Genomic DNA, 10000 nt, shown 5'->3' with positions numbered 1-10000 from the left:
TCACAATTATTATAACAGTACATTCTTAGAGAACGAAGGTGCATCGGTCCCAAGTTAAGCACAGAGACGCATTGCTATGTCTGATTCCCTAAAAAAAAAAAAAAAAAGCTTATCAAACCTGACTTAGCCACAAGGCTCAAATTCAGCAATAAATATATTCTAAAATCATAGATCGTGAAAGGAATCAATGAGACTAATCCTCTCTTCATCCAACCTTCAAGAAAGATGATTATTTAAAGCTACGAATAACACTCGCTTATCAAATACCAAACCTTACATACTTTTCCCTGCCAAAGTATGAACAAATTCATATCAAAGTAGAAATGAAACGACTTTCTTCGTGGCTAAATGGTATCGTCACTGTCATGCCACTTTCCTGGACCAGGGTTCGATTCCCTGGCAGGTCTGAAGCTATTGTCTTTGAGTGGTTCCACCCTGGGACTGATACTGAGGTCGATAAAAGAATCCAGACATTAAGGTTTTAAAATATATGGTTTATTTGAATATAAAAAACACGCCAAAATGTGCAAAATTCATCATATAAGGATAACGGAAAACATTTACAGTTTGAAATTCCCCTGAATGCTTAACTGCTCAACATGAATTAGAAAAAAAAAATTAGAAATTGAAAATAATCCTAAAAGTCTCACGGAAAAAGGGATATATTTCTTCTTCCCACCACTGTCCTTACGCTAAGGTGTCGGCTGCCTTGATGCCTCTTCTATAACTATTTCTGTGGAAAGCCTATTCATCAAACCCTTATTATGCAAAACATCGTTCCAATCACGCAGTACCTTACTCCCTCCCCCTCACCCAGCCTTACCAAATGGCTACATCATCTCAATCTTGGCTCTCTTATATCAGTGATCCATAACACTATCATTAGTGTATTCAAGATTTTTTCAGCGTCTCGAGCATCTTCCTTTCAACACGCTCCCGACAATTGTTCCACCTTCCTTCTCTGATGGCCATGTTTCTGAACCACTTACCACCACTGTGCGGATTATGGTACAGTAAAATGAATGTTGATTTTCAGTTTAATTGTTTTCAAGTAGCATGGAAAGACTCCTTGACAAATATTCACTTGAGGAAACATTAATTCAAATTTGCGTTTAACACTGAATGTCACCCAATCGAACATGGGCAGAATAAAATATTTATAAGGTTTTGTTGGAAATTGCAGAAGAGAGAGAGAGAGAGAGAGAGAGAGAGAGAGAGAGAGAGAGAGAGAGAGAGAGAGAGAGAGAGAGAGATGAATAAGGCAAGCGATACAACGGTTAGTGTCAACTTGAGAATTCTTAAGAAAATAATCATATAAAACGTAATTAGGGCAAATAATATGCTGAATTGAAGGTCACTGGAAGCTGAAGGGATTGCAATTAAGACACTGAAGTACGGTGTTGAAGGTGTGATTAAGTGGCTGTCCAGATTGTGTAAGGCCCATCTGGATGTATGAAAATGTACAGTACTTAAGGAATAGATGATTGGGAAAACTCCTCTTTCGTAGAAAGGAAAAAGCAATAAGAAGTTACAATGAATACCTTTAAAATTTGCAAATAACACTGGTCTCTCCATCAAACCTTGAACAAAGGAAAACTTGGTTTTATAACAAGACAAAATCTTCCCATCAAACCAAGAACAAGGAAAAAGTGTTCTGGAAATAGCAGCACGATTCTCGTTTGAAGCTGACGTTGATGAGAAGCTCGGGGATTTGAACCAATTCTCGTCATTTATTTGCGTTATGTGAGAGGAAGAAGGATAATTGCATTTCCTCTAGAGCCGTTATCTAACAGTATCTGCTCCCCAATTTTTGGACATTCAAATCTACAACAGTTTATGTATGAACGATCTATTCTAATGTTATTGTTCTTTAGATAGTTAAATTTAATTGTTTATTAATTCTCTTGTGGTTTATTTCCTTATTTCTTCTCGTCACTGGGTTATTTTTCGCTATTAGAGCCCTTGGGCTTATAGCATCTTACTTTTCCAACTAAGCTGTAACTTAGCTAATAATAATAATAATAATAATAATAACATGCAGATCAAATTATGTCAAGAGTTCAGCCTAAACTGTATTATAAATTGAACTTAATCTATTCATTGATAGTACCTAATTTTACTTAACGTAACCTGATTGTGTTAGAGGTACCTAAAAAAAAAAAGAAAAAAAATACGCAAACCGTAGCTAATCCACATCATATAACCTAGACCTAGACAGTGCTACATTGGATCCTTATCTTTGGTTACGGCTCATTTTCCGTTTGCCTACAAATACACCATATAGTCTGGCCTATTCTTTACATATTATCCTCTGTCCTCATACACCTGGCAACACTGAGATTACCAAACAATTCTTCCTCGCTCAAGGGGTTAACTACTGCAATGTAATTGTTCTGTGGATACTTTCCACTTGGTAAGGGTAGAGGTGACTCTTTAGCTATGGTAAGCAGCTCTTCTATGAGGAAGACACTTCAAAATCAAACCCTTGTTCTCTGGTCTTGGATAACGCCATAGCCTCTGTACCATGTCTTTCACTGTCTTGGAGTAGAGTTCCCTTGCATGACGGTACGCTGGAGCACACTATTCTATCTTATTTCCTTCCTCTTGTTTTTTTTTACGTTTTTATAGTTTGTTTACAACATATTTATTTTAATGTTGTAACTGTTCTTAGAATATTTTATATTGATTGTTAATTACTTTTCTTGTAATTTCCTGATTTCCTTTCCTGACTGGGCTATTTTATCTGTTGGAGCCCTTGGGCTTGTAACATTCTGCCTTTCCAACTAGGGTTGTAGTTTAGCTAATAATAATAATAATAATAATAATAATAATAATAATAATAATAATAATAATAATAATAATAATAATAATAATAATAATAATAATGGTATTCCTTAGTCATGATTCCATTCTCAGGATCCTTATGATGTTCTTCATAGCTAATTTAAAATCAATCTTTCATACTGAAAATAAACCAAATTGCTTGATAGTGCAGAAGCACTAGAGTTCGTAAAAGCGAAATTGAATTTTTATAATTGCTTTTGTATTATGCAAGCTTGAGAGAGAGAGAGAGAGAGAGAGAGAGAGAGAGAGAGAGAGAGAGAGACTCCATGAGTTACCGTCAATATAACATGGTCATCTTAAAGAGAAAAAGGAAATTCTTAAAATGAGAAGTAAGTTTGGTCATCTACAAGGAAAAGAGAAAGAAATTAACCTAATTCTATGAAAGGACGTCGAGGTAACGTGGTCATCTGAGAGAGAGAGAGAGAGAGAGAGAGAGAGAGAGAGAGAGAGAGAGAGAGAGAGAGAGATTAATTCTATTATAAGACATGAAGACAATTGGTCAACGTCAAGATAGAGATATCGATTCTACAAAATGACGTCAAGATCACCTGGTCTTCAAGAAGAGAAAAAAAATAAATTCCTTGAAAAGACAAATGATTTTGATTATCGACATAGAGAGAGAGAGAGAGAGAGAGAGAGAGAGAGAGAGAGAGAGAGAGAGAGAGAGAGAGAGAGAGAGAGAATTTAATTCTATTCAATTCTAATTATTAATTTTCCTTACTCTCCGAAAATAGTTACCATTTTCTATAAATGGTGTTAAAATTATTCTTTAGTCATAATGAATAGATTTTAATTCACTATTGCACTTGCGCAAGATCGCTTTTATACTAATTAGCACCGTCAAAGAATGAAAAAATTATTCACAGCTGCCGTACGGTTTTAATTTTCCAATAATTTAAAAATCCTCAGCAATGACGGTCATTAGAGATGATTAAAATGACTGGCACATTCTGAAAAAGGTTAAACAAAATTAATAATTCCTATTTTTTTTTTATTGCTGCCTTCATGTTCCTAAGAATCTTTGAGATATGTACGATAACGTATTCTGAAATTATGAATCTATTGTCTAGCTGTTTTTTTTTTTTTTTTTTTTTTATCATAGGACATAAAAGCTAGTGGAGTGGAACATTTTACGATATTCTGAAAGATAAATTGCCAAAGTATTTATCGCCCTGACGTTTGTCTTTTGTTCTTGTTCTAAGACTACATTTACTTCATAAATATATAAAATTCTGCAGTAAGACGAATGGGCAGAATAATATTTTACATAATAGTAATAATAACAATACGTTATAAAGGATAAAATGGAAAGTGTGATGATATTTCAGTAATTTCCAAGTAACCACAAAAATTAATTAGGAAAAAAACGAGTTCCATTGTTTAATACAAAAATTCTGATTAAGAAATTACTAATTGGTTTGAAGTTTATGACACAGCGGTTCACCAAAAAAAAATCTTCGTTCATTTAAGTAACTTATACCAATCGTTGTTCTTGTTACTTTTTTTCTCGTTATTTTAATTAAAGTGAGAATTACCCTTGACAACCAGGTAAGAGGACTTTATCACTGACATCAACTTCAAGAAGATTAGTAGTTCTTTATAATTTCAGATATTAAATCACTCAAAATTTACTTAAGCTATAAGTGTAATAAGCATCAATAAAAAGACGGTAATCGGGATAATGAAATTGAGAACAATACATTAATTTGATTAATTGTCCTTCAAGATTTGACTTCTGAAGAGTTGAGCCCCTAAACGATGTCATCTAGTTAAATTTGTATAGGTTTATGTATCTATTCCAACATCATTCGTTTCAGGTTTAAAGATTTAAATTCCGCTCATGAATGGCAGAGGCAAGGGACAGTGAGATTGCCCTAGCAAGCAGGACAATGCCCTAGAGACTGATCATATACACATATGATCAAACGCCCAAGCCTCCTCTAACCTAAGCTAGGACCAGGGAGGGCCAGGCAAAGGCTGCTGATGACTCAGCAGGTAGACATGTAAGCTCCTATAAACTCCCATCCTTGGCTCACAAGGATGGTGAAGTGAGTTAACTACATAGTAAATACCTTTTCTTATCTGTACTCTTTGTCCAATCTTTCCATATAACCAAAACATCTAAAATTTGATTTACTCCTTCAACCATGCTTATCCTGTTATAATTTTCTTTACTTCTCTTTATATTTTATATTTCCAGTTCTTGGAAATAATATGTTGAACATATAATTCATATCAAAAGCTTTAACCGTATAATCCACACAACACTACTAAATTTTTTTTATCGAGACCCATTTGCACACACTCGCAGCGGTGCCCTTTTAGCTCGGAAAGATTTCCTGCTATTTGATTGGTTAGAATGATCTCGTCCAACCAATCAGCGATCAGGAAAATTTTCCGAGCTAAAAGGGTACCCCTGCGAGTCGGTGTAAATCTGCCTCGTTTTAAAAAAAATGACTATAATTCATTAGTCCCACTGTATAACAGGGTCAACTGTTTGCATCAACTCCCTCCATCTATTTCCATTGCTTGCATCTTCATCCCCCTGTCCCAGCCCATCCATATTAACCCCCCCCCCCCCCGGCCCCCACATCTAACCATCTGATCAGCTGATGCTTCATCCTCATCACTGGCTTATTCAGAGCTTTCTTGATATTAAACTACAGAGGTAAAAAGTCATTAGACTAATGTCAAAATCTGGTCATGGGGAGGTACACTTATTCACCTTGGTGAATGGTTATTCCCAAGGTTCAGTGAATACGATATTGATGAGCTCTATATATAACATTTATGGGATTAATCCTTACAAAACAGTACTTTCATTATTAAATCCTTTCATTATTTACTAAGGCACATTGATGTTTAGAGTAAGCAATGAAGTCTTCCTATTATTTAAGTCATAATCTTTTTCTAATAGGAAGCTTTGTATAATGCTAAAAAGTAATCACAAAGAAAATTTGGGATTTAGTAGCGATGAATTTATTCCTAAAAAGTATATTTTTACAGTAATAGTTTAAGGGACGAGTCAGGTATTGTGGCATCTCTCTCTCTCTCTCTCTCTCTCTCTCTCTCTCTCTCTCTCTCTCTCTCTCTCTCTCTCTCTCTCTCTCTCTCATGTTGTATTAGAGAACACTCTCTTGTTTATGAAAATGAAATGGTATTTGGAATTTCATTCCTACAGACTTGTTGAAGAATATGAAAATGCCTCTTATTTCATTCCATTCATAAGGGAAAATAACATTGTTAATGCAAATATATATATATATATATATATATATATATATATATATATATATATATATGTGTGTGTGTGTGTGTGTGTGTGTGTGTGTGTGTGTATGTATATATATGAACAGGTACATACATACGAACACAAACGAACATATACATACATACGCACAAAAATACACACACATATACATACATACGCACAAAAATACACACACATATACATACACACACACACACACACATATATATATATATATATATATATACATATATATATATATATATATATATATATATATATATATATATATATATATATATATATATATATATATATATATTTCCCTTCATGCAGCCTCCAAACTGTTTTTTTTTAAACCATAATGATTTGGTTTATTTTTATTAGCAGCATCGTCGGTAAAGTTAATGAAATAGGGCCAACCTTTTCGAAGAAAGAATGAGATTAAGCGAACGTATTCTTACAGTTGATAAAATGAAGAAAGAAATCCACTTGTTTACAGTATGCTGAAGAAATTGAATTACCCGAAGAAGACAAACATCCTTTACGGAAACATCCCGAAGGAATATCTGGAGTGAAAATACGTTCCTTCTTGAATCGCAAGGAATGTCTTTCATTTTGGAATAAATGTTATTTGATGTTACCTGCACTGTTATAGAAAAAAACCGTAATTCTTATCGGAAATTCTCCGTAATAATATAATGTTTTCAACCATATTTCAGTAAAATACAGGCGACCGTAATTTTACCTTACTTTGTTATTATCTTTTACCGGTTAGTGACCGTAATATCACTCCTTTACGTCAATATATCTTTTTTTAAAACGGTAAAAATATCGGAAATAAATGTTGCCAAACATTTACTGTTTTTTTTTTTTTTTTTTATTCAAATTCTTTAAGTGTTTAGGACGATTAGAATGCAATGAGACAATGGAGTGAGAGTAAGGCTGTATTTATCACCTGAGGTTAAGAAATTCTCGAGAGGAAAACAAGAATCAAATTATGATGATTTAAAAGAAATATAATACAAAATAAATTGAGTTCATAAGAGATTGATCTTAACAAAAACGTTTGAGAACTTAAACCACAACAAATGTATAATTTCCTGATTGGAGAGTTCGTAAGAGATTGATCTTAATGAAAACGTTTAAGAAATGAAAACTACAAAATATGTATATTTCCTTAATGGAAAAAAAAAGAAAAAGAAATAATGAATGTAGTGCAAAGATAGGAAAGCGTGTAATACACATTAGAAACAAGAAAAGCATCCTGAGTGCGCAGACCTCCACCACGGCAGCTTATTCCTCAAAACCAGCTTGCCTTTCCCAGAATCAATTTAGACCGTAGGGGTATTTGAAGTCTGTGTTGACAACCTTGTGCACACTAGGGGTTAAGGTTAGGGTGAATACGGTTGACCTTATACTTGACCTTGACCTTTGACCAAGGACTTCCAAATTGAATCACTTCCACGTTTCAACACAGCAATTAATCCCAGAAAGGTTCACTATATGAGTAAAATTGTTTTAAGGAAGTTGTTCACAAACAAACAAATTGAGAAATAGGGGCGAAAATAGAACCTCTTAGAACAAACACTAGTATCTTTTTTGCAACAGTGACGATTTAACAGTAAATGAACAATACGCAATATGAAACGTTAAATACTCTGAACGAACAAGGTAAAACGACAGTGGGGTCCCGTACAGAATGGGACCGGGAAAGCAACTATCAAAGTAATGTAAAATAAAGTACCAACTTCGTTGGAGGAGGTAATTTGTAACAAAAACAATGATAATAATAACCAAATAGAAATAAAAAAGAACAAGAAGGTTAATAATTAGGTGAAATATTCCAAAAGGCTTCATTGTGCCATAGAACTCGCTCTTCCCGTTTAAAGCAGGCATGAAACAAAGTTTATTAATAGTATGGAAAATTATTTCTATTGGCTCGTAAGGTTGCGTGACCATTACCTACCATTGAAACACACCTTACGAATATGAGCTGCAATGGATTACAATGACACGCAGTACACTAATACCCTCATTATAAATGGCTTCAGGAACCGACCCCCACGGCCCCAGCACCCACCGTGCTCAACTCGTCATGCCTGAAAATCCATAGCCTCTTTTTTCAAAGGTTAAAGGTTTCTGGTTTCAGTTCCAGTTTCACCAGAATAGATGCTCAACAGAACGTCAGCCGGGCAAGCCCATCGCAACACTGTGGTGCCGAACCACAGCAGCGGCTTGAAGCTTAAAATCACGGTCCCGCGCTGGGGTCGATCTGCTGCCATGCGAAATGCTAGGCGAACACGTTATCACTGTATAGCCAGGAGGGGAGGTGGCGTATTTTCCTTCTTAACACATCCCCTCCCCCTTTACTTCTGTGGTTACGAAAACTTTTTTTTTTCTGGAGCAAGCGATAACTAGAGAGAGAGAGAGAGAGAGAGAGAGAGAGAGAGAGAGAGGATGAGAGAGAGAGAGAGAGAGAGAGAGAGCGGGTTAACTTAGGAGTGAATGTGTTCCTCAATACTCAAATAACGGTTAGGACACGGCTTATTTGACCTAAGAAAGTCGTCAAGAGCTGTACCAACCTTGCCTTACTTAATAGAATATTACATTTATTTCCAATGGAAGTAATAAAGAGAGGAAGATATAGAAGTCATAATGGTTAAGCCCCGTTTACACGGGTGATAGTTTGCTGGGGTCAGCAAACTATCCCCGTGCAAAGGCGTACTATCCTGGAAAGTTGACTTGCCGCTAGATACACGTGCCAGTGAACTATCCTCGTGTAAACCAGCCATTGAATAGTAGTTTTCTGTCTAAAACCAATAGGTGAGGTGTATCCAATAGCTATCTTGGCTCATGCCTAAAGAAATCAAGGAAAAAATGTCAGGAAAAGCAGAAGCAGGAGGAGAAATCCAAAGCTTGGTACGAGAAAGAAAGTCACTTTAATTAAAAAAAATTAGGAAAACCGAATCATCAGATGAAGTGAAGGTAATTTTAATCAGTTACGCCATAAAGAGTTTTAAGAAAATATGAGCTTTTAAAGCTTATAGCATAATGATGTATGACATTAGTGAGGCATTTGCTTGATCCATAACTTGATTGTAGCTATTCTAGAATAGGCATCAGTTTAGAACTTGAATTTAAAATGGCACTTATAGTTCTAATACGATAGAAACCTCAAAGTAAAGGTTCATTAAACTTTATCGCGAACAGAAATGGAAGATGATAATTGTCTTACCATACATTTTCCTAACTGCGGGATTAAAAATAAAGAAAAAATCTCCACAATATATTACTCCAAATAATTTGGCGTTCTGCGTGAAATGGAGCTTACATGGAATCACATTAAAATTTAAGAGAGAGAAGCTATGTTGCAAAATAACTTCCATGCGAATATTACACGCAGAGCCTCAAGCAAATGTTAATCATAAAAATGTAGCCGAATCTTGTGCGAAAATTATCAACAACATCGGAGAACGAAATTTTCTACACGAGAGAAATTACAGTGATTAAAGCCAAGAAGCTAAAAGAACCCAATATTTTATCGACTGATTGGTTCATATCAGACTGGGGTTAAACAACAAAGATAACCGGTACAAAGAGTAATTATTTGCAATGTTTAAGATCAACTCTTAGATATTCTGCGATTTAGATTTATATTAAAACCTCTCGTCTTCTTATGACCCTTACATGTAATCAGGGTGGGCGGTATCATAGACTTATTGTTGGCGGACAGCCTCAATAAGTTCCTCGGTGGATGACATGGATTATTGAGCAAGTTACTTCCTGTCAGGGTTTATACTTTTAAGGTAATTACCTTAATTTGAGGTAATTTTCGTGTTTGAGGTAATTTTCGTGGTTTCAAGGTAACTCTAAGGTAATTTCGGTTTTACTAGATCAAAATTT

The sequence above is a fragment of the Palaemon carinicauda genome, chromosome 38 (assembly GCF_036898095.1).
Source record: "Palaemon carinicauda isolate YSFRI2023 chromosome 38, ASM3689809v2, whole genome shotgun sequence".
NCBI lineage: Eukaryota > Metazoa > Arthropoda > Malacostraca > Decapoda > Palaemonidae > Palaemon > Palaemon carinicauda.
Note: the sequence above shows the minus strand (reverse complement) of the source record.